Below are 27,353 nucleotides of genomic sequence, written 5' to 3' on the forward strand. Positions count from 1 at the left end.
GAAGGGCTGGCCGTACAGGGAGGGAGGAGAGGCTGATCTTGAGGAGGTGGCAGCTCTGCCTTGACATCGGTGTGTAATGTCAGTGAGTGAGGCCGGCCTCCTCCTCCTCCTCCTCCCAGCTCCTCTTCTTCCCCTTCACAATTAGCTGCCTGCCAGGCCACCAATCCGTCCACTTCACAACTAGCAGGCTGGGAAGACTTGGCATGGACAGCCCTGGCATGAGGAGCCTTACTATCATCAACTAGAGCTGTGCCAAGCCGCTGGCTGCTAACCGGGATCCTTACTGACAGCTCGGCGATCGGGGGACACCATTGACAGGGGACTTCTCACCTACACTGCAAAGGTAACTTGGCATTGCCAGTCTGGATACTTACTGTCCTATACACAGCGTGCCTCTCCCAGGTGAGTGTGGCAGGCCTGGCATTGGGGGCCTGTCTGGGGTGATGTGGGGTCACCGATCGGGTCCTGTGGACAGGTGGATTAGTGAGCGATCAGTAGAGACCTGATGACAACTGACAGGTAGATCGGTGGTGACCTGATGACAACTGACAGGTGGATCGGTGGTGACCTGATGAACACTGACAGGTAGATCGGTGGTGACCTGATGATAGGTAGATCGGTGGTGACCTGATGACAACTGACAGGTAGATCGGTGGTGACCTGATGAACACTGACAGGTAGATCGGTGGTGACCTGATGAACACTGACAGGTAGATCGGTGGTGACCTGATGAACACTGACAGGTAGATCGGTGGTGACCTGATGATAGGTAGATCGGTGGTGACCTGATGACAACTGACAGGTGGATCAATGGTGACCTGATGACAGGTAGATCGGTGGTGACCTGATGACAACTGACAGGTGGATCAATGGTGACCTGATGACAGGTAGATCGGTGGTGACCTGATGACAACTGACAGGTGGATCAATGGTGACCTGATGACAGGTAGATCGGTGGTGACCTGATGACAACTGAGAGGTAGATCGGTGGTGACCTGATGACAACTGAGAGGTAGATCGGTGGTGACCTGATGACAACTGACAGGTGGATCAATAGTGACCTGATGACAACTGACAGTTAGATCGGTGGTGACCTGATGACAGCTGACAGCTGGATGAGTGATGATCAGTGTGATGACAGATCCAGTGTGTACTGCAGAGTGACAGTCAGCTGGAGGGATGTGGAGGGAGCCCTGGACAGAAATCCGCAGTCCTCCAAGATCCAGTGACTGTGTTGAGTAAAGTATGAGATCTGCTGGCTTCCCCATCTGGTGCAGTGTGGCAGGCTTTGGTGATCATTGATTTACACTCAGTGCTTTGTTCTGGGCTTTAAAGAGAAGTGACAGCAAAGTAACTCCAAGCTGACAGCTGTGAGTCCACACCAGTCACCTGACAGGCTCCTTCCCCCCTACAATGCTTTGGAGTCAAGGGGGATTAAAGTGGTTGTAAACATAAAATATGAACATAGCAAATCCCTCTATAGTGTGTGCTTGTCTCAAGTAAGAGCACTAAGTGTTATTTCTGTCTGCTGCCTCCTTCCTCTGCTATGAGTCACTTTCTAACACCAAGAGAAGAAAGGTGATGGGGAGGGATCTCCAGCACACAGCTTGTTATTGACAGCCTGTTACTGTGTGTGTGTCCCTTCCCTCCAATCAGCACTCAGCACTCTCCTCCTTGAGCTCTGTCTGCAGAGTGTGTCTTCAGCTCTCCACCCCCTTTTTTTGAACTCTCAGACAAGCTTTATAAATCTTGAAAGGATGTAGAGAAGAGAAGACTGCAGATAAACAGACACAACTTATGTGGGAAGGATTGGTTTCATCTCTGTGTATCACCGGAGGCCAGTCACTTCACTGGGTATATGGCAGGACTTACAACCACTTTAAACATGTGATCGCCAGTCCTTTTTCTACCTTATTCCACTTGAGTTCCAGAGCGATCGTTACAGCGACGTCTCAGTTCCACATGGTATATCTTTTATCATTGTAGTCTACCTAAAGGTATAAGGGCCAGAATGGAAAAGGCACGTTCCCTGTGTGTTTCCCACACACTGCCTTTGTGATCTGCTACATGTTCCAATACATTGTTAATGGCACCCCAAACGCAGATAGAAGTATAGGATAGGGACAGCAGAAAAAAGACAAAGTGGTCCATCGAGTATGCCCCATTTTTTTTTTACATTTATACATCTTTTTGTATTTTTTTCTACTTTTTCTGTCTGAGTATAGATCTATGTTTGCATAAAAGCAAAAATAGATTTTTGCAAAGAATTTTAGCAAAAGTAAAAATAGGGGAGGGGGGTCTGGACCTGGTCAGTAGCAATTGAATTAAAAATAAAATAAAAAGGAACTCTTAAAGTGTTACTAAACCCACTACAGTAAAATCAAACTGTATATGCAGTAAAGCATGCTTGCTATACTCACTGGGGAACCTAAGAGGTTAATCTTCCACATTATGTAAAATGGCTGTTTGATCCTGTATTCTCTGATCCACCCCTCCTTCCACTGTCCCCTAATAATGTCCTGATAGCACAGAGTCTATGGAGTCAGGATGCACATGCTCAGTATAGTGTGTATAGAGAGTTTTTTTTTTTCCTTGGGAGGGTGCATGTGATCAGCACAGGGCCAATCAGCACTGTCCAGACAGAAGGTCAGGGGTCTTGCAGTCTCATAGGATAGTCAGAAAACTCATCCTACAAGATTTAACCAGTGCTTGGCTGGACACTAATAGAAGTCACAAGACTGCTATATACTGCTGATCAGAAAAGGTATTTAGCAGTTTATATTTACAAAAATAATTGAATTTCCATGTTCTGTGTACTGTGGGAATGAATCTGGGTTTAGTAACACTTTAAGTAAATAAGGGCAACTACTCTAAAAGCATTCCCTCCAAAAAAGTAGATTTTTTTTTTTAAATACATTTCTCCTAAGCAGCTTATTGGTCTAAATTGAGAGTTTCCACTTCAGCTAAGTTTCCCCAACAGTGAAATATGACATTAAAACACTGCAGTCCTCTCTGATAGTCACTGCCTGCAGTAAGTATTCCTAGTACATAACACAGCACATGTTTTATTTGATATGTGATTTATTCTTGGGCGATATTCATAGCAGGAAGAACTGATTTAGATGACCTACCATACAAGTTCTACCGGTTGTATCCAGGGTATTAGTATGTTTACTGTTGAACGTAGTCACTCGTCATAATTATGACATCTCATATCCTAAGTGCATGTGCTCAGCAGATGATTCATTTTATTCTTTGTACATATATATGGGATGATGTGCCTTGCTTTATTATGTCATATTGCCAGTGTTTAGCTATAAGTGGTATATTTTACATACTTTTGTAAAAATACATTCCAAATTGTGGGAACCTGTATACAGTCAATGTGATGTTATCCTCTGTGTCATATGCAATGATTCATTGTCCTTTATATATGGTAATGTTTATTCTTTGTCTCATCTCATCAAAGAAAGGCATTTGGCTGAAAATAAGTTAATATTTAAAGGAGATCTTTAGTTGTATTGGGTTTGATGTAGCAATGAAAGATGTGCTTTTGTCACTCTTTTAGTTTTCAAAGCAGCTTTATTTTACCGCTATGACTTTTATTAATGCTGTGCTGTCATTGTTCTGGTATTCCTTTATTTATCATTATGAGTTTTATTAATACTATGCTGTGGTTGTTATGGCATTTTTTATTATGACTTTTTATGTGTTTATTTTAATTCTTGCTGTTGATCATATGCATATGTCAGAAGTGTGGATTTCTGAACACTGATGGGAATGGAAACAGTGACCCTTAGAAACCAGATTTTTGTTACCTTTCTTAAAGTTCTCTTTGCTTTAGTTTTCATATATTTTCATATAAAGTTGATCCAGGGAACATCCAATTGCCTCTTGGGGGGATCAGGAAGGATTTTTTTCCCCTGCTGTATCAAATTGGATCATGCTTTGCTGGGTTTTTTGTTGTTATTGTCTTCCTCTGGATCAACTGTGGGTATAGGATTGTGTATATAGGATTGTACAAAACATTTTTTTTCTTTGTTCCTTTTTTGTTTTCCCCTTTTTTATTGGTTGAACTAGATGGACTTGTGTCTTTCTTCAGCTAGACCAGAGTTTTCAACCAGGGTTCCATGTAACCCTGAGGTTCCTCCAGAGGTTGCTAGGGGTTCCTTGAGCAATGAGCAATTTCTGCCACTCAGATAAGTTTCCACTGACACCATTGATCTTTTAAGCTATCTGTAAGGGGTAATTCTTCCCAATGACCACAAGTGTAAGGAGCATTCTTCCCAGTGACCATCGCACCAATGTATCAGGAGTTGTAGATATAGTCATTTTTAGCGGGAGTTCCCTGAGACTGGAAAGGTATTTGGAGGGTTCCTTTGTGATTAAAAGGTTGAGAAACCCTGAACTAGACTAACTATGTTAATATATATGTAACTATATCAGCCACTTGATATTTTGTCTAGACCACTAGAAGAACAACCAATAAAGAGCATACATGGGTCAAGAATTATATATTTTGATGTACCTTTTAATATATATAGTATGTATGTATACATATTCTTTGTCTTGCTTTCTTACTACTTCCACAATATATTTTGCCACTGATTTGCATTGTTATGGTTTATACCAGGGGCCTCCAAACTTTCCAAACAAAGGTCAGTTTACTGTCCTTCAGACTTTAGGGGGGGGGCTGAAGTGGCCAGTGGGAGTAGAAAATGCCCCATTTCTGGTGTCAGTGGGAGGAATGGTTCCCCACTGTTGGTGTCAGTGGAAGGAATGGCGCCCCCCTTGTTGGTTTCAGCAGAAAGAATAGTGTCCTGAAGGCCAGATAAAGGCAAGCAAAGGGCTGCATTCAGCCCACAGGCTGCAGTTTGGAGACCACTAGCTTATACCATAGTACTGTATCTTTACTTTTTTTACCTGCAAAGGAAAATGATGGGCAGCACAGCGATCTAGTGGTTAGCACTTAAGCAGCACTAGGGTCATTGACTTGAATCCCAGCCAGAACATTATCCTCATGGCAGTGTATGTTCTTCTTGTGGTTGCATGGGTTTCAGCTGGATATTCCTGCACTCCAAAGACTAACTGGCAGTGGCAGGTTAACTGGCTGCTGTCTAAATTGATCCTAGTATGTATGTGTGGGTCTAAAATCCCAACTGCAGACCCTGGTAACACTCTGTTGAGTGGCTAATGCAGCTCTGCTATGTATTTCAGGCATGGATTGACTGAAAAGTAGGGTTCCAAGGGCACCAAAGATTGCAACACGGTCATGGTAGTAGGGGGGTAGTAGAATTGCGTAAATAATGTTGGGTACTGTTGATGAAATGTTGCTCTGTTGATAACCAAACCCGAGCAGATATGGATTACATTTTCAACCCTGGTAAAATGAATATATAAATTGTAGATGTAGACATGGCCACATCAAGTGCACAGGCCTGAGAACTCAAGCACAGAGATATTACTAGAGCCTTTGAGACATACAGTATACAAAACCATTGATTGTCTAACTGCAACATTGTTTTATGAAGTGGCCAAATAAAAATGAATTACACTAGACCTGTATACATATTGATTCAGAAAAATGTCCCGACTACAGACTGCTACATCATAGACCTGCACATTCTAAACCTAGTTTCAGGCTAGAGTCAATGTTACGGAATTTGCAACAATGTTATGAATATTTGATAAAAGTTGCCTCACTTTTTAGGTCATTGCTGTAGAGTTAGGCGAGGTTCACACTGATGCGGTGCAATTTGAGTGAGTTTTCTAGTGCAATTTCAAGGATCATGTCCAGTACAACTTAATGCAGATCCAGCTGTGATTCCAGTGCATTTTGCATGCAATTTGGACGGAGCTGTGATTTGGATTTATGTGCGTTATGGCCTGGTCTCTCTCAGCCTTGCACAAATCGCACTGAAATGGCATTATCTTTAAAGGGATATGCTTTTGCATGCGGTTTCCATTAAACCATATGGAGCTACAAATTGCATTGCACCGCACAAAAGATACACAGGACCTTTTTTAAAATTGCATCGCATTCAGACTGCATATGTGTGATCGGTATCCATAGAAAATCATGCTATTTCACTTGTCATGCGATTCATTGTGTTCTGGAATGTATCAGAAATCGCATCAGCGTGAACCAGGGCTTAGGAAACTGATTGGCCTCTCATTATGGAAGCTGGGAAAGTTTTATTCAGTCGGTACTGCCTTTGCATTGTCCTGTTCTCTGCACATTTGTAGAGTGCTGTGTCTATGGCTGTGAATGAGATGAGATGAGAATACCAAGTCTGGTCTTTGTGACACATCCACTCCAGAATTACAAGTGCACACATTCAAGTTTGTCTTATAAACTATTCTTATTCCTAATAGTGCTATTTGTAATATTATTGTTTGTAATTCTGAAGTGTTTAAGGCTACTTTCACACTGAGGCGTGCAGGCGCTGGCGGTACAGCGGCGCTAACTATAGCACTGCTTTACCGTCGTTTTAGCAGTGGCGCTTTGCGGGCAGGTTTGCAGCGCTTCCCCATTGTTTTCAATGGGAAGGGGGGCTTTAGGAGCGTTAATTACACCACTCCTACAGCGCTCCAAAGATGTGGCTTGCAGGACTTTTTTGACCGCCCTGCAAGCGCACCGTTCCAGTGTGAAAGCCCTCAGGGCTTTCACACTGGAGTGCATTGAGCGGCTCTTTCGGGGTGCTTTGCAGGCGCTATTTTTAGCACTTTAGCCCCTGCAAAGCGCCTCAGTGTGAAAGGAGCCTAAGGGTAGATTTCCTAGAATTTGTTCTTACATAAAGGGGATCTTGGACAAAGTAGTGCATACTAGCAGCATGCCAGTAATTGAACAGTAATATATTTCAGATGTTTCTGCCAGTGCCTTTGTTGTGTTGCATCTTTAAAATATTACTATTTAAGGCAGTGTATGTGCCAACAGATCATTGCTCCAATGAGAACCATCTACTGTATTTTGCTGTTCTCTTCCCCTGATAAAAATATGGGTCATTTTTCTGTCCTCTGACCCGAAACAACCAAGTTTTGGCTGTGTAAGACCCCTTTCACACTGAGGCGCTTTTCAGGCGCTTTCACGCTAAAAAAAAGTGCCTGAAAAGCTCCATTAAATCAATGAATGCTTTCAGACTGGGGCAGTGCACTGGCAGGGAGGTGAAAAAATGCCCCTCTGCATTGAAATGAATGAAAAGCTCTTCAAAATCGCCTGAAAAACTCTTCAAAAGTGCCTGAAAAGCTCTTTAAAAGTGCTCAGTGTTTTACTGGCAGTTTAGAAGCGCCTCAGTGTGAAAGGGGCCTTAAGGTAACTGCTGGGGTCACTACAGGTGGGGAGGGTTGAAGTCCTCAAGGCTGGTTATCGGTGGACACATATCTATTTGGAGATGAACTATAGGGAGAAATCTGTCCTTCATTGTTTGAGTCACATGACTATCACAAGCTTCCTTTATCAAGGTTTGAGGGGAGCAGTGACAAACACGTGTGTTTTTATCTTTTCTTCTGCTCTATAGCAGGGAAAAGGATTGGCACCTCATGCAGGTAGATTTTTCAACTAGTTAGAAAACCTTGCTGTGCAGTAATCAGTGACCCTGACCACAGGAGGCCCTCATTATTACCGTGTAGGACTTCAGAAATGGCCGGAATATCTCAAGTTAGACCTGCAATCTGAAGCATCACTTGCTTTATCAGAGAGAGCAATAGTAAAGTGCTGTTAACTAGAAAGAACAATCTATATATGTAATGAAAAATGTCTCTGCATGTTTTCTGTTGGATTTTTACGTGTGTCTTCAGAAGTCCAGTAATTAGATCACCTTCTGGAGTACCTGGATAGGCTCCTCAACACCCCCTACTGCTGAGGATAGTCTTGTAGCGTTCTCTATAAAGGAGGCCATACATACTAAATGGTTGACATGAGGAGATGATCTAAAAGTCTGTGAGGCACCAGCAGACACAGCTGGCCAAGCCTTGTTGTAGAGAAGCAATTGTACGGGTTGAATTATATGATTTCTACTCCTCCCCACTGATAAGCCCTCTATAGCATGCTCTGCTGCTTTAGTAAAGCACTACTAAGAAAGAAGAACAACCTACATATGTACATATGAAAAATATGGCTGTAATCTATGTTATATTTTCTATACCAAGTAAGAAGTTACATATATCCTAACAATAACTGACATGGCCAAGACAGTTTACTTTCTTTATTCCCTTACTTTCTTCTCCTTCCTTCCTTCTTTCATTCCTTCCTTCCTTTAGTTCCTTCCTTCCTTCCTTCCTTCCTTCCTTCCTTCCTTCCTTCCTTCCTTCCTTCCTTCCTTCCTTCCTTCCTTCATTTTTTCCTCCCTTCCTTCCTCCCTTCCTTCCTTTCTTCATACAGAGGAGTGCCTAAAGAACTTTTTGAAACACTTAGCAGTTAAGAGTGTCACATTCAGTCAAGGCAGAAAAAAGACCCCCCATTCTTCAGGGCTAATGTATAACAAACAGCAAAACGTGAAGCATACTGTATAAGCCCATAAAATCTATATAGCAATAAAATGTCCTTACAATGTGCAGGACAGTAAAATACTAGTCAATCCAAATAATCTGACAATCAAGATGATTCAATAATCATGTAAAATACAATATAATCTAATACATAATAATGTATATCTATTGTAAAAACAGAGGGTTTACTGGGGAGTGGGGTCTAACCTTTTAGTGGAACCCCTCACATGCATTTTAGGCTATATCAGAAGTTCCCAAACTTATTTGGCCTAAATGTACTTTCTTTAAGTGAGCAAACAGAAAGATGCAATGACAAATTTGTGTTCTTTTATGTATCTATTTTTCTACCTCTGGGGAAAGATGAAAGGAGATGAAAAACTTACCTGATCCCCCTTTCCACACAAGGCCAGGCCCTGCAGCTCCTGCACCCCTGCACTGATGAGTCCTGATGCCATCAAGCCCAGAGCTGGTTCCATAGTACTGCTGTGGATGTGAGGACGCCAGCAGAAGTCCACCATTGGCTCATGGGGGAGCTCCGTTTGCTAGGGGAGTGGACATTCTGGTAAGTATAAGGGGTTCTCCTCTGCCCTGGACAAAACAGGCACTTATTCTTGCAGTGCAGACACAGCCCCACTGCAAGGAATATTTTTTTTCCTGCCTGGAGTTGGGCATTAAGACCTGTCAGTGGACTTGACCACTGATCAGTTATAACTTGCATTTTGTGTTTCTTTGGAAAATAGAGTAATCACTACAACCTTAACTCTACGTTGCACAACAAATGAAACATGTATGAACGTCTTTTCAGAATGTTTTTCTCTTCTTTCGTTATGCTTCCACCACCTCTTTATTCTTATTCAGTGCCCCACAATTGCACCTGAGGCTACTAATGGCCCCCTGGATCATTCCATGCGCCCCCCAAGGGGCAGTATCAGCCACTTTGTGAAGCATCAGGCTATATTGACTCCTCCTCTATAGATCATAATTTGGTACCTACTGTATCTAGATCTCTATTCATAGCTCATAGGCTGATTGCACTTAAATGGACCTTGCCTCTCCCGCCAACTTTTTCTCAGTGGATAACAGATCTCAATAAATATAACTCTTATGAAAAACATACTTATTATTTGTGAAATTCTATGTGTAAGTTTAATGCTATATGGTCTCAATGGATGTAGTAATGGAACATATGTATCCCTCTTCTCTTCAGTCTCCTAATAGGTGTATTTACTATGATTTTTGTTGTTTCCCCCTGTGCAGTGGTCTGTTTCTATGTTGTTAAGCAACAAAAACTACTTGCCAACCAGCGACATATGCGTACACTGCTGGACTTTAAGTGGTTGTACCAGGATGATTCCTACAGACCTCTTGTGTAAATCTAAACCTGTAAAAGCTTTTAAAGCCTTGCCTATGGATGGTAACATTTAAGCAGTTTGTCGCCGTTGCATGGGCATGTGCAGTTTTAAAGTTTCACATGTTTGGTATCTACTTACTTGGCGTAACATCATCTTTTATATTTTACAAAAAAACAGGGTTATGTATTTTTTTTGGCACTAAAATTCAAAAAAGTGTATTTTTTCCCTAAAAATTGCGTTTGAAAAAACGCTAATATCATCTTTTATATTGTACAAAAAACTGGGTTATGTATTGTTTTTTTGCACTAAAATGCAAAAAAAGTGTATTTTTTCCATAAAAATTGCGTTTGAAAAACTGCTGTGCAAATACTGTGTGATCTAAAAAATTTCAACAAGCAACAATTTATTCTCTAGGGCCTCTTCTTAAAAAATGATATAATGTTTGTGGGTTCTAAGAAATTCTCTAGCAAAAAATACTTATTGCCACATGTAAATAAAAAGTGCAAGAAAAGGCATGGCGGTTAAGTGGTTAAATAAACTCTGATAAAAAAAACACTGGATCCACATTAGATCCACCTTTGATCCAGCCAATAATTTATAATGTATAGGCACCCTTAGGCCTGGTTCACACCTGTGCCTTTTTTAGTGCGTTTTCAGATTTGCAGAAACTCACTACAGTCCAGTAAACATGGTTTCCTATGGGTCACATTCACATCTGTGCATTTTATGGAAAGGGCCAGGGACTGATTCTGTTTTTTGGTTCCATAGACTTCAATGGAAAAATGCAAAATGCACCCGGAATATGCAAACTGCAACCTGTATAGGGTTGAACCAGGCCTTGTAGAAAGTGCTACAAGAGAAACCTGAGCAGCGGGACGGGGGTGTTGAATCTAGGTACTCCAGAAGCTGATCTCATTACTGGATTTCTGGAGAGACATAGGAAAGTAACAGAACACATGCAGCACGATACTTTTGAATCGTTGGTGAAACTTTCCTAGGTAGTGGGTTGTTGTAGGTTATATAAGAGATGAAGCATTACAGGATTACTACCGCCACTGATTCATATCTCATTCCTAGCAAAGATCAGGTTGTAAATCCTCCATATGTGAGTGACCTGACAGCCACAGGCACATCCAGCTAAAGAATTTTATTTTCTTCACTGAATGTGTTTAAGACATATATTTCTTTCAAAGTGTCATTGTCTAGTTCCTGGTACTTATGTGAATGGCTTCAGGAAACTAGATAGTCTTTTGTGATCACATGGGATTTAAAAACCACTTACGTTGTATCAGCCGGTATTATGTTTCTTTGTATCGTAAGCTTTATAGTTTTCTTAGGAGTACAAATGTTTATTTGATTAGCCATGATACAATTTACAATAAATTGGGCCCATTCAGACCTTGGTGTTCTTGTGCGTCGCATTAGCACGTGTGTTAATGTGTGTTTTTTCACGTGGTCACTTGTGTTGTTGGGTCAGTAACTTATGTAATATTTGTTAACTAAGCTGATTAAATATAATGAAAAGGAATTATAAATATAATCCTGTTATACCTGACCTGAGACTAGTAATTAGCTATTGCACACAGAAGGTATGTGGGCTTTTACTTTGCAGACAAACTAGGCACAGGTCTAGCGAACAGAAAAAAAGAACATGTGGATATCCACGCTAATATTGTAGTAGAACATATAGGTTATCTTTCTTGGTGCATTAGGCAGCCCCAAAATAGATTCATAGCATTTATGGTAGTGGATCACAAAGCATATTAATGCAATTGCAGTGGGGGACCATTCAGAATTAAACAATGGTGCACGCTACCGCAGTGCAATAGTATGAGTGGACCCAAAGTCACATATGTGGTTGCATACAGGGCCGTCTTCAATATCGATTGGACCCTGGGTAAACATTTTCTTGGGCCCTCCCAAATCCACTTATCAACTATTTTCGGGAAGTCAGGGGCTCAAGGGGTAGCTGCTTTGGGCTCCACAATGACTGGGCCTGGGGCAGCTGCCCCTTTTGCCCTGAATTAAAGATGGCCCTGGTTGCATATGTTTCTGTAAAATCAAAAAGTTTAGGCCTTTTTTTTTTCTCATACATCCTGCTTTTAACAAAATCATACCATCATTCACTGGTACTTCCACTCCAAGGCTGACAAAACTTACTCAGTTTAGCTGCAGCGTTGTCACCCTTTCCTGCGTACTCTTGAGTACACAGTTATGATCCAGAGGCTGTCAGGGTAATTGACACTACTGTAAGTTTAGGTTCATGAAGAAATTTCTTGGGAAGATTTTTCTTCACTAGAGTGGCATTTGCGGCCAGGGCAGCAAGTGTTTACTTTACATCTTTTCAGGGAGATCCTTTTTCAGACTTTGAGTCTAACAACAGAATCACTTTAGGGCTCGGTTCACATCTATGCAGGTGGTTGCGGGAGCAGGAATTGCAAAGATTCCTACACCCGCAACTACCCACAGTCCAAACGCACGGGGCTGCCATTCATTCTGCCATGCATTTAAAGATGCGGCGCGTTTGCGGGTGCGGGAAACACAGGGAAAGTGCATGGTACTTTTGCACCATGCCCTTTTTTTGTGGCTGCATTTTTAAAAAGATGCATGCACTGTTTTCTGCAGGAAGCGCAGGAAAGGTAGCCCATTCATTTGAACGGGCTACTGTGCCCTCATAAACGCGGGCCACAAAAGCGCATAAATGTGAACCGAGTCTTAGGTCTCATGCACACAGGACTTTATTTATAATTCTCCTAGAAAAAAGCCTGATGCTATTAAAAGTGCCTAATGCTTTTCCAGGCGTATAGGCACGTTTACAGGCGTCAGGCACTTGGACGATAATTCATTTTGTTGACCAGAATAAATATTCTGGCCATTGATAAAATGAACGCTCAAGAGCTAAACGCGCCTAGCGTTAACATGCATTTAGGCGTGTTTAGATGAGTTTACAAGTGTCAAGCATTTTTTCTGCCCAAATTCTGCTGCTCCTGGACGCACTGACAGGTTTTTTCCCTGCCTCTAAACTCTTCTGCTACTACGTGGTGCTAAAAGTCTGTATGTGCATGGACACATAGGCTAACATGGAGGAGCGTTTAGAGGCCCTCTAACAGCAGCTGCAAAAACGTCCTGTGTGCATGAGGCCTTAGTTTGAGGGTATTATAGAATCCTGAGCAATCTTAGTGTAAAAAACATTTGAAACATTCAAAAACTACTCAATTTTTCTAACCATGTTCCATGTCCCATGTTTAGAGTGTAGCAGGAAACATGATCCACAGCCCCACTCTCCCCCCACTTACAGAATCCAGGGATCCTTCTCCCTTTGGTTCCTGTCATATGTGGCATGTAATCCATTCACAGAGATCTAGGAATGAAAAAAGTCTCATATTCCGCCGCGGAAGTAGGACTGTAGTTCTCAATGGAGCACTATTGCAGTGACGTCACCACACTTCTAGTCCATTGATACTTCCTCCAGCTCCGTAACTGAAGGTCCTTACCTCAGTACAGTCCTGAGGTGGAGGGATACAGTAGTCTGCAATGCTTTGAAGGCTTCAGTGCAAAAAAATAATAAATATACAGTATCTCACAAAAGTGAGTACACCCCTCACATTTACATGTAAATATTTTATTCTATCTTTTCATGTGACAACACTGAAGAAATGACACTTTGCTACAATGTAAAGTAGTGAGTGTACAGCAGTAACACCAAATTTAACACAACTGCTCTCCATTCACACCTGAGACCTTGTAACACTAACGCATCACATGACATCGGGGAGGGAAAATGGCAAATAGGTCCCAGTTTGGACAATTTCACCTAGGGGTGTACTCACTTTTGTTGCAACGGTTTAGACATTAATGGCTGTGTGTTGAGTTATTTTGAGGGGACAGCAAATTTACACTGTTATACAAGCTGTACACTCACTACTTTACATTGTAGCAAAGTGTAATTTCTTCAGTGTTGTCACATGAAAAGATGTAATAAAACATTTACAAAAAATGTGAGGGGTGTACTCACTTTTGTGAGATACTGTACATGTTTCCTTTTGCAATATGGGTGAATTTATTATTTGTTATTATCATTATTTTTTTTTTAAGGTTGACTTCTCCTTTAATTCACATTAAATACATTGGTTATATCAAGCAGGGCTTTTTATCTAAAGAATACATTTAAAATGACTATACATATTCTTTAATGTAGCGAATCTTATAAGCTAACTGCTGAGTTTATGTAATAGCTTAGATATTCAATCCTAATGTATTATAATTGCTGGCTTGCTTGTGAAATATTGTTATTTTCCTCTTTAATTAGCTTTACTTCGAGCCTGATTTTTGGCTCTGAAAATCCGAATATGAGATCACCTGCCGTCTGACAGTTGTCTAGGACTGGATTCACACTGTTGCAGTGTGTTAAAGTTTATCTTGCTGTAAGTTAACATGAATTGCAAGGCAGCCCATTAATTTAAGTGGGCTGCCTAACGTATAAAAACAGTTAAAAAAAGGTGATTGCCGGGTCCATCTTGGAAAACAAAGAATAAAGGGCCTGTCTGAAGGAGGTAAACAGTGACTCTCCCGCCCAAAGAACATACAGATAATAGGAAGAAGCTTCCCTTGGGTTACCTGGTGGCGGACTGATAGGGAGACAGATAGAAAGTACCCCAACCAATAGGTAGAATTGGGCCTCAATACCACTTTGTCCTGTGCAAAACCACAAAGAGTTCCTTGTTGGGTAAGGCCATCACTTTAGACACTCATGTCACCAAAGCGAAGGAAGCTACATGGGAGACCCCCTGTACAAAGGTCTTAGTCAAGGAGTCAGAGGCCGATAGTTTCCAAAAAATAATAGAAAGGGTAGGTAAGCTGACCCCTAATAGTGTTCCCCCTCCTGGGGGGGAGGCCCTGGGGCTTACACCAAGATAGGCATGCCTCACATGTCCAGTGATAGATTTTACAGAAAGTAGCTCTCCCAGCTTAGCATAAATGGATTCCTAGACTCCATGGTGCCCTGTCTCTCAGAACCTGACTTTCAACCACTATGCAACCATGAAGCTGGATGCTCGTGTACAGAAAATCCTAATCCGCTAGGGCCCTCAGAGCAACTGTCGGCATTCTATTAGTTTAGCCTACCACATACATCTGACAAGCCTCGAACAATAAGGAATACCAGGCAACAGGGGTTAATGATACCACTGAGCCTCCAAAAAATCCACTTCTTGCACCATAGGACCACTGTAGTTTTTACCTGGAGACCAGAATCATCCTTTGGAGTAGACTACATGCAACACACATCCTGGAATTGAGACCACTTCCCAGCCATTTCTGGCTGAGTTAGTTTTTCCTACCACTTGTGTATGTCTGGAATGCACATGGCTGACAAGACCAGAACACAAAATTCTGCCAACAGTATGGAAGCTCTTGGCCATGGCAAAATTTTGGATCCTCCGGAAAATTGATCTTGATGACGTTGTCTGCTATAACTTTTCATTAAGAAGATCTAAGGCTTTCATGGACAGTCAAAAATCACCTGAAGCATCTGGATATTACTTGGGGAACAATACTACAATGAAATTCTTCTACCACCTGAAGGGCAGGAACTATTTCTCTGATTTTAGTGTCTGTGACCCTGGCTACCTCTGTAAGAAGTCCTGTCTCATTCTTCATCTGTTAAAGGCAGCTTCCACCCAGGGCCCATAACAATTCTATGTAGCCATAACTAGCAGGCAGGAGAGCTTTGGTGTGTTCATAGCTGTGGGATTTTACAGACTGAAAGAGGATCTCCTATAGCTTGGACTGGATTTCTGACACTTCTCTTGCAGTACATTTCTGTTGGTAGGGCATGCTGGGTTTTTAGCCAAGAGAGTCCTGTGCCTGACTGCACTCTTTAGTCACAAAATTCCTACCTGGTCTGATGATCATTACCTATAGGAACTGTAGACGTCTTCATTATGCAGTTAGCTCTTGGTACAGGGAAGCTACAATATTGACATGGGACAAGAATGCATATGCAGCATGGAAGCTTAAGTAGGTGCTTGCCCAAAGCCAAGACAGCCAGCATGTGTGAGAGCTGTCCATTACACATGCTTAGAATGATACATCATTCCCTTGATTATGGTAATGATACTGCATGTCTTCAGAGCCCTGGAGATTAGGGTGATTGTTGCTTTGGAATTGAGACTGGCTTTACCTGCAAGTAAAGAAACTAAGCAGTCTTTTCAGAGCAGACTGGGGTTATCAGCATGGAAGGTTTTTAATCAAATGTTACAATATAGCAATTGGGAGGGAAGACTTGCAACATTGTATTTTGTATGATTACTCTTCTAAAGCTAAAGAGAAATTCAAGTTGTTTTGGTTCTGAAGCGTAAAATGCATTTTGTAAACACCTCTGCTTAAAACAGTGTTTTTGTCCTTAAAAAAAAATTAAAATAAAATGAAGCTAGGAAATTAGTTTTACAAGCATTTTCAACTTAACCAAAACAAGGGCCTCATTCACACTGGCACTCCTGTGTTTAGCTTTTCCAAAGTCAGAAGTCATGTGGGACTTCTCCTAAACTTTTATGTCTCCCAGATCACTTTTTTTTTTTTTTTTTACTGTGTCCTGTTATTCCTAATTTAAAGAGGGTTTAGATGCATTCAAATGCGTTTACACAGGTTTACCATGCTTAGAGTTTCTAATTGGATCCTGGACGCACACAGTTCTATCTTTTGTAAACCCAACTAATCTGACTACACCTAAGACTCCTTCTACTCCGAGGCAGTTTTCAGGCATTTTAGCGATAGAAATAGCATTTGTAAAGCGCCTGAAATCTGCCTCCCATTCATTGCAATGGGTGTTTTCACACTCGGGTGGTGGTGCGCTTGCAGGACATTAGAAAAAGTCCTGCAAGCAGCATCTTTTGGGGTGGTTTGGGAGCGCGGTATACAGATGCAGGTAAACACACAGCGAGAATGGGGGTATCAAAAAAATCATTGCCTGCATTTATACAGGTATAGAAATGTCCTCTAAACACAATAAATGCAGGTTTGACAGTGCCAATGTGAATGAGGTTTTACTGACTCTGCTAAATTTGGTCATATTTGTTTAAATAACCTGACAGGTATAATAATTATTTCCTACACCATCAAAAACTGAAGAAAAAAGATTTGGCCAGAGTTATGCTTTAACCCAGGACTCAAAATTTCAAGTCCTGAGCTACTAGCCAAGCCTCAAGGGTTACTCGCTACCAGTTGCCCCACCCAACCCCTACCCTGCCCCACCCCTAAACACACCCTCATAAATTATCTCATGAAATGACACTTAAATGTTTTATGCAGAATTAAGTTCTAAAAATAAATATTAACAAGAACTTTATCCGTGCCCATCAGTGCAGCCTCACCTGTGCTCATCAATGCAGCCTCACCTGTGTCCACCACAGCCTGCTCGTGTCCATCATGCAGCCTGCCCATGTCCATCATGCTGCCTACCCATGTCCATCATGCTGTCTACCCGTGTCCATCATGCTGCCTACCCATGTCCATCATGCTGTCTACCCGTGTTCATCATGCTGCCTACCTGTGTCCATCATGCAGGGGAACAGAGGAGAGGAAGAGGATTACCGGCTGGATGATGAGAACTTTACTACGCACGTGATTGGAGGGGTGATCTGTTTATCAAAGTCCTGGGACCAGGGGGCGGGGCTGTGTGTGACAGCGAGTGCGGGGAACACACTGCTATTGAAATGAAAGCCGCTAGTGATGTTCCCCGTGCTCTGATTATCTGGCAGCCTGCTCTCCTCTCTTCCCCCACGCGAGTGCTGGGAGAAGGACTCCCATACAACCCGCCTGCCGGTGGTGTCCACCCCCCTGCTCCCAGGCACCCATAGCTAGCCAGCCCTCAAAATCCACTTGCAAAATGCGAGCAGGCAAGTGGAATTTTTGAGGGCTGCTTTAACCTAACCACAATTAAACTTGTTATCATACACATCCATACAAACTTGTCACTTAAAGGGGTTGATTTACTAAAACCGAAGAGTGCAAAATCTGGTGCATCTCTGCGAAGAGACACCAATCAGCTTCCAGGTTTTATTGTCAAAGCTTAATTGAACAAGCTGAAGTTAGAAGCTGATTGGCTACCATGCACAGCTGCACCATATTTTGCATTCTCCAGTTTTAGTACAGCAACATATTAATATCTATATATTGTTTGTATATCTTTATTGAAAAAAAAGTTTTATGATACAATCAATAGATAAAATATTATTTTACACTTTAGACTCCACTTTTCCACATATACATGCGTATTTTATTTCAGTCTTTTTCTGTTTAGCCCATTTAAAGGGTGGACATACCGTGCTAGTATTGAGAAAAAAATTACAGAAAGTGTAATGATAATATGGAAGGTGTTGTATTCACCCATGAGTGTAACGTAACGATTTGCTGGGGGGGTTTTTTAAGCATTTTGGCAGCTTTTTACAAGCGTTTTAGAAGCATATTACAAGCATTTTACAGCTTTAGTCATTTTTGTTTAGAAAGTGTAATAGAAAGCACTAGGGGGATGAGAGGAAAGAGGAAATTATAGTAGATGTGGAGAGCTGCTGTTTGAGCAGAAAACGAAGGACAAAACGCTGGTAAAAGGCTCAAGTCAGGCGTTCCTATTGAACTTTATGGGGCCGAAAGCGCCTATAATCTGCCAAAAAGAAGCTCATGTACTTTTTGAGCGACAGGCGTTTTGCTTCAGGTGACAGAACAATCAAAAGTGAACAGGGGCCATTGGAATGAATGGGATTTGGCTTGTCGAGCGGTTTAGAGCAGAAAATCGCTCAGGTGTGAACAGGGCCTCAGGCAACCAATCAGATTTCATTATAGCAAATTTGGTACCAGCACATTATGGCATAAAATTGCAGGGGGCCCACATATTTATTTATTAAAGTTTACTATCACTGGTACATGAACCACCACCACTGGCACAGTGTCAGAACTGGGAGCAAATGTGTAGAAGCTTTAGGGGGTGGACATCCCATTCTGATTGGGCATTGATTGCAGCAAATGAAAACATTTGCATTTTGGGGCTCATCCCTGTACAGTATGAAAAACTTTTTATCTCTCTGTACTAGTGCTGAGCTGTGTGTAAGCAATTTATATAAGTTTTTGGATATACATCGGATGTAGCTGTCGAAGTTGGCTGTGCAGGTGAGTCCATACAACCGATATGTATCTAGTAATGTATATAGACTACGTACAAGAAGGTCAGCACTAGTACAGAAAGATAAACAAACGGTTCTCAATATTCTACTGGGCTCCGTGTAGTCCGTGTGAATGAGTCCTAAAGCGGAGCATGCTTAAGACCAGTCTGCATCACCTCAAATTTTAGGCTTAAAAGAGAAGTAAAGGAATTTTATTTTTCCCCAGTCATATTTACCTTGGTGCCGATGCTGCATCTGTCCTCCGGTGCCTCTAACGCTGAGAACCGAGCGATCAAACACCGCCGATCACTCGGTTCTCGGAGCTCTGTGAGCAGAGAGCTGCAAACTGTCAGTCACTGTCTTTCTGCTTCTCTTCCTCTTCGCTCATCGGAGTGCTGGGCTGTGGAGGGTGCGAAGCGAGCCATCTCATTGGCTCGCTGAGAGGCTGAGAGCGGTGTCAGTCCAGACACCTGGTGGATCCAGACTTCCATTGTTGGGATGACACGGTGCCTGGACTGATTTCCGTGATGTCAGCAGAGAGAGCAGACTTCAGCCCGCTCTCTGCTGAAAACGGGTCACAGGAGTGTAAAACGAATTGCCCTCCTGTGATCTATAAGAGAAGTACAGCCAAACAAGCTTTTGGCTAGACTTCTCCTTTAATAGACTCAGGAAGCTGAAACGAGAACATACAATATGGTTGTGTGTTCCTATAGTGACTACAAACTATAGCGCTGTAAAAGGCACAGAATGTGGAATACTAATAATACATCTGTTTACGCTCTCCTCTAATATGTTGGATTTGTGAGTCCTCCAACAAAGTAAACAAAGGTTGGGCCTGCAGTTCAGCTTCTGTCAGTCAGTACACAACGCTTATCGGTGTGCGTTCAGCAGAGCACCGATTAATACACAACTAGATTTACTTCAGAAGCCTATTGTATCGGGGGATTCTTACATTTTTAAAGTGGTAACTTTACAGGCCTGCATAAAGAAATTCCTGACATGTTACAATATATACACCAATACAATACAACAATACATACAAGGCAAATTTCTTTTTTCTTTTTTTTTTTTTTTTTAAGATAGAGCTGAGACATTAGAACACCGGTTTTAATTACTATTTCTAGGGAAGTGAACCCTAAGAGAGAAAAAAAAAGAGAGGAGATAATGAACGTTTTTAAAAAAATTCAAATAGCATGGAAAGAAATGCAGAGGGCTTTGGTTAATACTCCAAGATTAAATATAAAATAATATACAAAATACCCTTAAAGTGCATAAAAACATTTACCGTATATACTCGAGTATAAGTCGATCCGAGTATAAGTTGAGGCCCTAATTTACCACAAAAAAATGGGAAAAACTTAGTGACCCGAGTATAAGACGAGGGTGAGAAATGCACAGCTACTGTAAGTGGAAAAGAGGGTCAACAATGCCCATTTGCAGCCTCACTGTGCCCATTTGCAGCCATAGGTCCCCTGAACTTCTAGTTAAGGGTTCCTAGATGCCCCCTAGCTGCAGCCAAAATTTGGGGTCTCTGAACCCAAAGGGTCCCGAAATGACATTGCTGCAGATGGACACAGTTGACTGATTTGGGGTTTCGTATCTCGGGGTCTCTTAGTGCTAGGAACCCCAAATTTGGTGTGCAAACCCAGTGGAATTAGCACCATAAAATATTCAAAGCTGGGATTTCTAGCACCAAGTGGCCCCGAGATACAGGGCCCCAAATATCGGTTCAGAATATGTCAAGCACTTTTCTGCAGCAGAGAATGACATTTTCTGAACCTACTTTGGGGCCCCGTATCTCGGGGCCACTTGGTGCTAGGAACCCCAGCTTTGGTTATGTTATGGTACCTGTTCCACTGGGTTTGCATACTATATTTGGGGTTCCTAGCACCAAGTGGCCCTGAGATACGGGGCCCCAAATTCGGTTCAGAAAATGTCAAGCACTTTTCTGCAGCAGAGAATGACATTTTCCGAACCGATTTTGGGGCCCCGTATTTCGGGGCCACTTAGTGCTAGGAACTCCAGCTTTGGATATGTTGTGGTACAACTTTCTCTGGGTTTGCACACCACATTTGGGGTTCCTAGCACTAAGTGGCCCTGAGATAGGGGGCCTCAAATTCGGTTCGGAAAAAAAAGTGCAGAAAAGTGCTTGACTCGAGTATAAGTCAAAAAAAAAAATGTGCTGAAAAACTCGACTTATGCTCGAGTATATACGGTAATTAGCCAATTCTCCCATAGGACTCCCCTAAATAACAATACTAATGCACTAAAAATGTAAAATCAAGAAAAACATTAACATTATCCATATGTCCACTCAATAGTACATAACCTATATACACATATACCCCTAAATCACCATTATCGGTATCAAGCAAAAATATAAATAAAAATGGTGGTATAAATAGTGTTTTAGACATCCCAATGCGCACTGCAAATAATAAAAAGACTACTCATTTCCTTTACAGGATGTGTGGAATACAATGAAACAAAGGCACCAATGTAATAAAGACAAGTCAGTAATAATATTTTAGTATGAAAGATTAAATGGGCACAGGTGCAAAAATCTGAAGGTATAATTTGGGGCTCTAGCCACAAATGAAAAGAAAATCACTGTAGTACTTTGAAAATTAACAGTTATTGAAGGTAATTTGTTGAGGGATCCATGGCAAGATATTTGCAGATTTGAGTTAATTCATGTGCTGGTCTGCTGGATTGTCTTAAAGGATAAGTTCACCTTTAAGAAAAAAATCTTAAATGCAAATATTTCTGTCAGGAAAAAAAATGTGCATTTATTATCTTTTTCTGATGAACCTGCAAAGTTTTGTACCCACGATCAGGAGATCAGGGGTGCAATGTAAGGCTCCTGCAGACACTGCATTCAGGTTGTCTGCCCATACCTCCATATGGGCAGAGAGTTACAAAGCTAGAATAATGCTGTCCATACACTATACGAAAAATCGGCCGAACCCATTTTCGAAAAACGAACACTCAGCCATGAGAGCAAACGATAGTGTCATCATGAAATGTTGTAATGAAGTTACAGGATCCCCTGCCCACTCTGTCACAGGCATAGGGAATTGGGGGTGCTAGGGGGGGGGGGTCTGACCTGGAGCATGTTACACTTTACACCCTAAATATGGGTGCAACATGTAACATGCTGCAAAAGGCGAATGAAACCAGGTGAATTTCGATCCATGTATGGCCAGACTAAGGCAGGCCATGGACGGTGTGAAATTCGCATGATTCCCCCATCAACACAGGCAGTGCTCACAGGGGAATCCCTCCTGCCGAGTCATTGTATTTTACAGACAGTGATTAATGATAGCGGTAATTGCAAGTAAAATCTGGCAGGCTAGTTGTACCAAAGTTGATCAATCAATCAACTTGGTACATTCAGCCTACCCATACACGGTTCGAATCTCAGTCGGTTCAGCAAGAAATTCGAACCGTCTATGGCTGGCCCAATCAACACCTTCCAGTGGGCAATTGCACAAGCTAGTCTGTCTGTGTCTGTATACCAGGGAGTTTCTGGAGTGATCTGCGAAATATAGCCATGGATGAGCGGACCCTTATGGTCCTTTTCCATTATTCGTTATCCTACTCATAGCCGACTTCCTGGTGGCCACAGGACAGATTGCGACTCCTCTACACACCTGCCATACCTGTGGATACTCGTCTCAGATGCCGGACTACACCTACAACACCACCCCATACAGATGAGCCTGTTTTTAACTTATTTCTTGTAACCTTGCTAATAAATTGCATTTAACATATTACACTCAGGTGGCGCTTCCTGTGTCTCCCCTTTCTTAATTGCACAAGCTTTGAATGGAGACCACACCAACACTTCCATGTGTGCCCTATAAATCTTCACTTTTTCAGTTCAGTTCCACTTTAAATTGTTGCTAAAACAATATACCTCATTTTGACTCATTCTGTATCAGTCAGGTGTTGTGGCTTATGCACACGGATGTCCTCAGCAGTTTGTGTGTAATCGCACATGGAGTGATTACCTGTGGTTAGGTATGGATGTGCGCCCCTGGTGGTATGACCAGGTATTTCCAGTCAGCTGTAGACAAAAAGCCTGTACAAATCAAGGACAGGCTGACACTGTCAGCGGCTGCCCACAGCTGTTCACATGTAATCGCACATGGAGCAATACCATGCAGTTAAGGATAGATATGCGCCTCTGGATGCAAACTGCCTGCATACAGGGCTGCTCATCTGTCCCTTAAACCATGTAATTATCTAATTACATGTGAACAGCCACAAACTGTATCAGCCTGTCATCGAGAAGTACAGGCCTCCTGTCCGCAGCTACTGGGTGGAGGTGATTGGTACCTTGAATGGGTTATTGGACACTAACATTTCGGTTGAACCACTTATATGTTTACTGGGTTATTGTGATACGTCTATGTATACCTCCTGTACCGGTAACACTATAAGGCATGCACTTTTTGTTGCCCGCAAACAGATTGCTCTTTAAGTGGACCTCTCAGCATCCACCGACTGTGTCTGATTGGATCGTAGATCTCAATACAATTATTCTCTTTGAAAAACATACATACTCCCTGAGGTACTCCATGAATAAGTTTGATGCTACCTGGTCTAGATGGCTTCAATCCATGATTTAGGTATTATGCTGACCAATGGATACTGTGTACCTTGTAATACTGGATATTGTTATGTTTTTTTTCTTTTCTTGTTGTGTCATATATACTCCGAATGGGGGGTGGTGGGATGGTGGGGTTGGTTGAAAGGGGGTGGTCTATGGGGTCTTTTTTTTGGGGGGGGGGGTTTAAAGCAGAGGTCCGTCAAAAGAAAATATAAAAGCCAGCAGCTACAAATACTGCAGCTGCTGACTTTTAATATATGGACACTTACCTGTCCAGGGAGCCCGCGATGTCGGCAGCCGAAGCCGATCCATCTGTTGGCTCTCAGCTGCTGCCACCGCCATCCTCGGTAAGGGAATAAGGAAGTGAAGCCGTGCGGCTCCACTTCCTGGTTCCCTACTGCGCATGCGCGAGTCACACTGTGCGTCCTCTCTGGTCCCTGCTGTGTTCTGGGACCTGTGTGTCTCACAGAATACAGCGGGGGAGGACAGAGTAGGCGCCGGAAGTGGCATAGGTCACCGCAAGCGCCGCGGTGATCTATGCCAGGAAAAAGGGAGCAAATACCAGGTGTCTGCTCCCTCCTCCCCCCTGAAAGGTGCCAAATGTGACACACCGGAGGGGGGGAGGAATCCAAAAAGTGGAAGTTCCATTTTTGGGTGGAACTCCACTTTAAGGTTTTGTCTGTACTGTTTTAATGTTGTTTCTATATAAAATAATTAAAAGGATTTGATAAAAAAAAAAATTACATGTGAACAGCCATTAACTGTATCAGCCTATCAACGAGAAGTACAGGCCTTCTGTCCGCAGCTGATCGCAAACTCCTAGTCACACCACCACAGAAAGACGCTGATCTAGGTGGTGAACAGTCCTAATTAGCTAATTGCATGAGCCCTTACTCATAATCATCATAAAAAAGACATCATGGATACTTGCCAACAGTCAAACAAACAGATCCACAGACCTATGCTCCTGTAAACCTAGCCGGGCCTCTATCCAGTACAGTGATTACATAGATGTCTAGGTAAAATAAATGACTTAACTGATGTCAGTGCTGAATATTAATTGAGCATTTGAGATGAAAGAAGTCCTACGCCTTGAATACCGTGGAGGGAAATAGCAGAGAACTGTAAATGGATATAATTTGTACCGGTTTTGGCATGTAATCGCCCTTAGATGTTCCTTTACAAAAGGATCCACGACCATGCCTCATCCTCATATAACAGCATCCGCATCGATTTTCCTTAATTTAATAGATTTTTTTTTTTTTTTTCACACACTGCCATACATGTTTCACGGGATGAACAGACAAGTCATTTTCTGGTGTGTAATGGGAAACATAAAAGATTTGATTAAAGAAATGTACAGCAGCTCTTAAAACAGCCCATGCTGCCTGAGACAGCACAATGAAATATTACTAGTGCTAGTGGGCTGGTTTTAACATGTGGGGAAGATTGCCATAGGAAAAAAAAAAAAAAAAATGTTCAGTTAGCATATTCAAAAGGACAGATTCTACAGGAGGTTAGTGTCCCGAGGTATAATCCTAGTTTATTGGATTTCTGTAGCCATTTCTGCTGCTATAGTAAAATCGGTTTGATTAGAAAGGTTATTAATCCCTTTTTTTTTTTTTTTTTTTGGAAGAGGTGGCATCAGCTGTTTTCCTAACACTTTGCAAAAGGCTGAGAATTTTTATTTTTTTGAGAGGGGGGAGAAGTTGGGTCAAATAAAAAATGAACACAGTAAATGTGTGTTGGCATGCTTACTGGAAAGTATCCATATTCCTAGATACATACTTAAATTGTGAAAAATCATTTTGTCATATTTTTATAATATTTTATATTGATAGTCTGACAGGAGAGTTGGCGTTAGCTGTTTTTTTTTACCACTTTGCAGAAGGCTGAGAAAAAAAAAATATTATATATATAGTAAATGTGTTTTGGCATGCTGTGCCTAGAAAGTGTCCATATTCCTAGATATATGCTTGAATTGTGTAAAATAATTTTTATCATATTTTTATAATATTTTATATTAATAGTCTGACAGGAGAGGTGGCATTAGTTGTTTTTACCACCTTGCAAAAGGCTGAGAAAATATATTTTTGAGAGGGATGAAAATAAAAAATGGACATAGTAAATGTGTTTTGGCACGCTCGTTAATACTGTGCCTAGAAAGTTTACATATTCCTAGATACGTGCTTGAACTGTGTAAAATAATTGTTATCATTATTTTATAATAAAAGCCTGACAGGAGAGGTGGCATCAGCTGTTTTCTTAGCACTTTGCAGAAGGCTGAGAAAATATTTTATTTATTTTTGGGAAACAAAAATGGGAGGATTAAAAAAATGGACATGTAAATGTGTTTTGGCAAGCTTAAACATACCGTGCCTAGAAAGTTTCCGTATTCCTAGATACATGCTTTGTGTAAAATAATTTTTATAATATTTTATATTAATAGTCCAACAGGAATGGTGGCCTCAGCTGTTTTCTTAGCACTTTGCAGAAGGCTAAGAAAATATATATATGTTTGGAGGGGAGGGATATTAAAAAAGAGAGGCATAGTTAATGTGTTTTGGCAAGCTTACAAATACTGTGCCTGGAAAGTTTCTGTATTCCTAGATACATGCTTCGTGTAAGATCATATTTTTATCATATTTTATAAAAATAGCCCCTCAGGACTAAAAAAGATAATGGCAAAAATACTTTTTTTTTAAGCTTTTCTCCTGCAAATTAGATATTAATTATACTGCCTAGACAGCCTAATTGCAAATGCAGAATTGTATGTTTTTTTTTTATGTGAATTTAATTTTTCGCAGCTGTTTGGAAAATGATTATAATATTTCAGTGGAATAAAACTGAACTTGGGGTAAACTAAAAGTCCTCCTTTGCAGTGTGGTGCTTCGCCCACACTGCAGGGGTTAACTGCTCAGTTTTGCTTACCTGATCCTTTACTCTGCACAGTCTCCTCCAAGCTGCTAGACTGGTCCTTGCAGCCTCTTCTCTCCTGCACTCCATGGATCAGAAACCCATGACATCATGAAGACCGGTCCTTGCAGCCTCTTCTCTCCTGCACTCCATGGATCAGAAACCCATGACATCATGAAGACCGGTCCTTGCAGCCTCTTCTCTCCTGCACTCAATGGATCAGAAACCCATGACATCATGAAGACCGGTCCTTGCAGCCTCTTCTCTCCTGCACTCCATGGATCAGAAACCCATGACATCATGAAGACCGGTCCTTGCAGCCTCTTCTCTCCTGCACTCCATGGATCAGAAACCCATGACATCATGAAGACCGGTCCTTGCAGCCTCTTCTCTCCTGCACTCCATGGATCAGAAGCCCATGACATCATGAAGACCGGTCCTTGCAGCCTCTTCTCTCCTGCACTCCATGGATCAGAAACCCATGACATCATGAAGACCGGTCCTTGCAGCCTCTTCTCTCCTGCACTCCATGGATCAGAAGCCCATGACATCATGAAGACCGGTTCTTGCAGCCTCTTCTCTCCTGCACTCCATGGATCAGAAACCCATGACATCATGAAGACCAGTCCTTGCAGCCTCTTCTCTCCTGCATTCCATGGATCAGAAACCCATGACATTATGAAGACCGGTCCTTGCAGCCTCTTCTCTCCTGCACTCCATGGATCAGAAACCCATGACATCATGAAGACTGAGTCAGGGGCCAAAGCCCTGCATTGATGTAAGGATACCGAGAGACATAGAGCATAGGGGAGTATCACTTGCCAGGGG

The 27,353-nt window shown here is 41.9% G+C and overlaps 1 protein-coding gene across 2 annotated transcripts in view; it reads left to right on the forward strand.

Annotated features, from left to right (window-relative positions):
* Position 1: 1 nt before the first annotated feature.
* CCSER1 (coiled-coil serine rich protein 1) overlaps positions 2-27,353 on the forward strand; it is a 1,308,521-nt gene continuing 1,281,169 nt past the window's right edge. Inside the window, exon 1 of one of the 2 annotated variants that reach the window (XM_073601044.1) lies at positions 2-343. The gene's annotated coding sequence lies outside the window, so the exon portion shown is untranslated. The remainder of the gene's footprint in view (positions 344-27,353) is intronic. The other variant, XM_073601043.1, reaches the window with a different exon arrangement.

Source organism: Aquarana catesbeiana, linkage group LG01 (genome assembly GCF_042186555.1).
Source record: "Aquarana catesbeiana isolate 2022-GZ linkage group LG01, ASM4218655v1, whole genome shotgun sequence".
Classification (NCBI taxonomy): domain Eukaryota; kingdom Metazoa; phylum Chordata; class Amphibia; order Anura; family Ranidae; genus Aquarana; species Aquarana catesbeiana.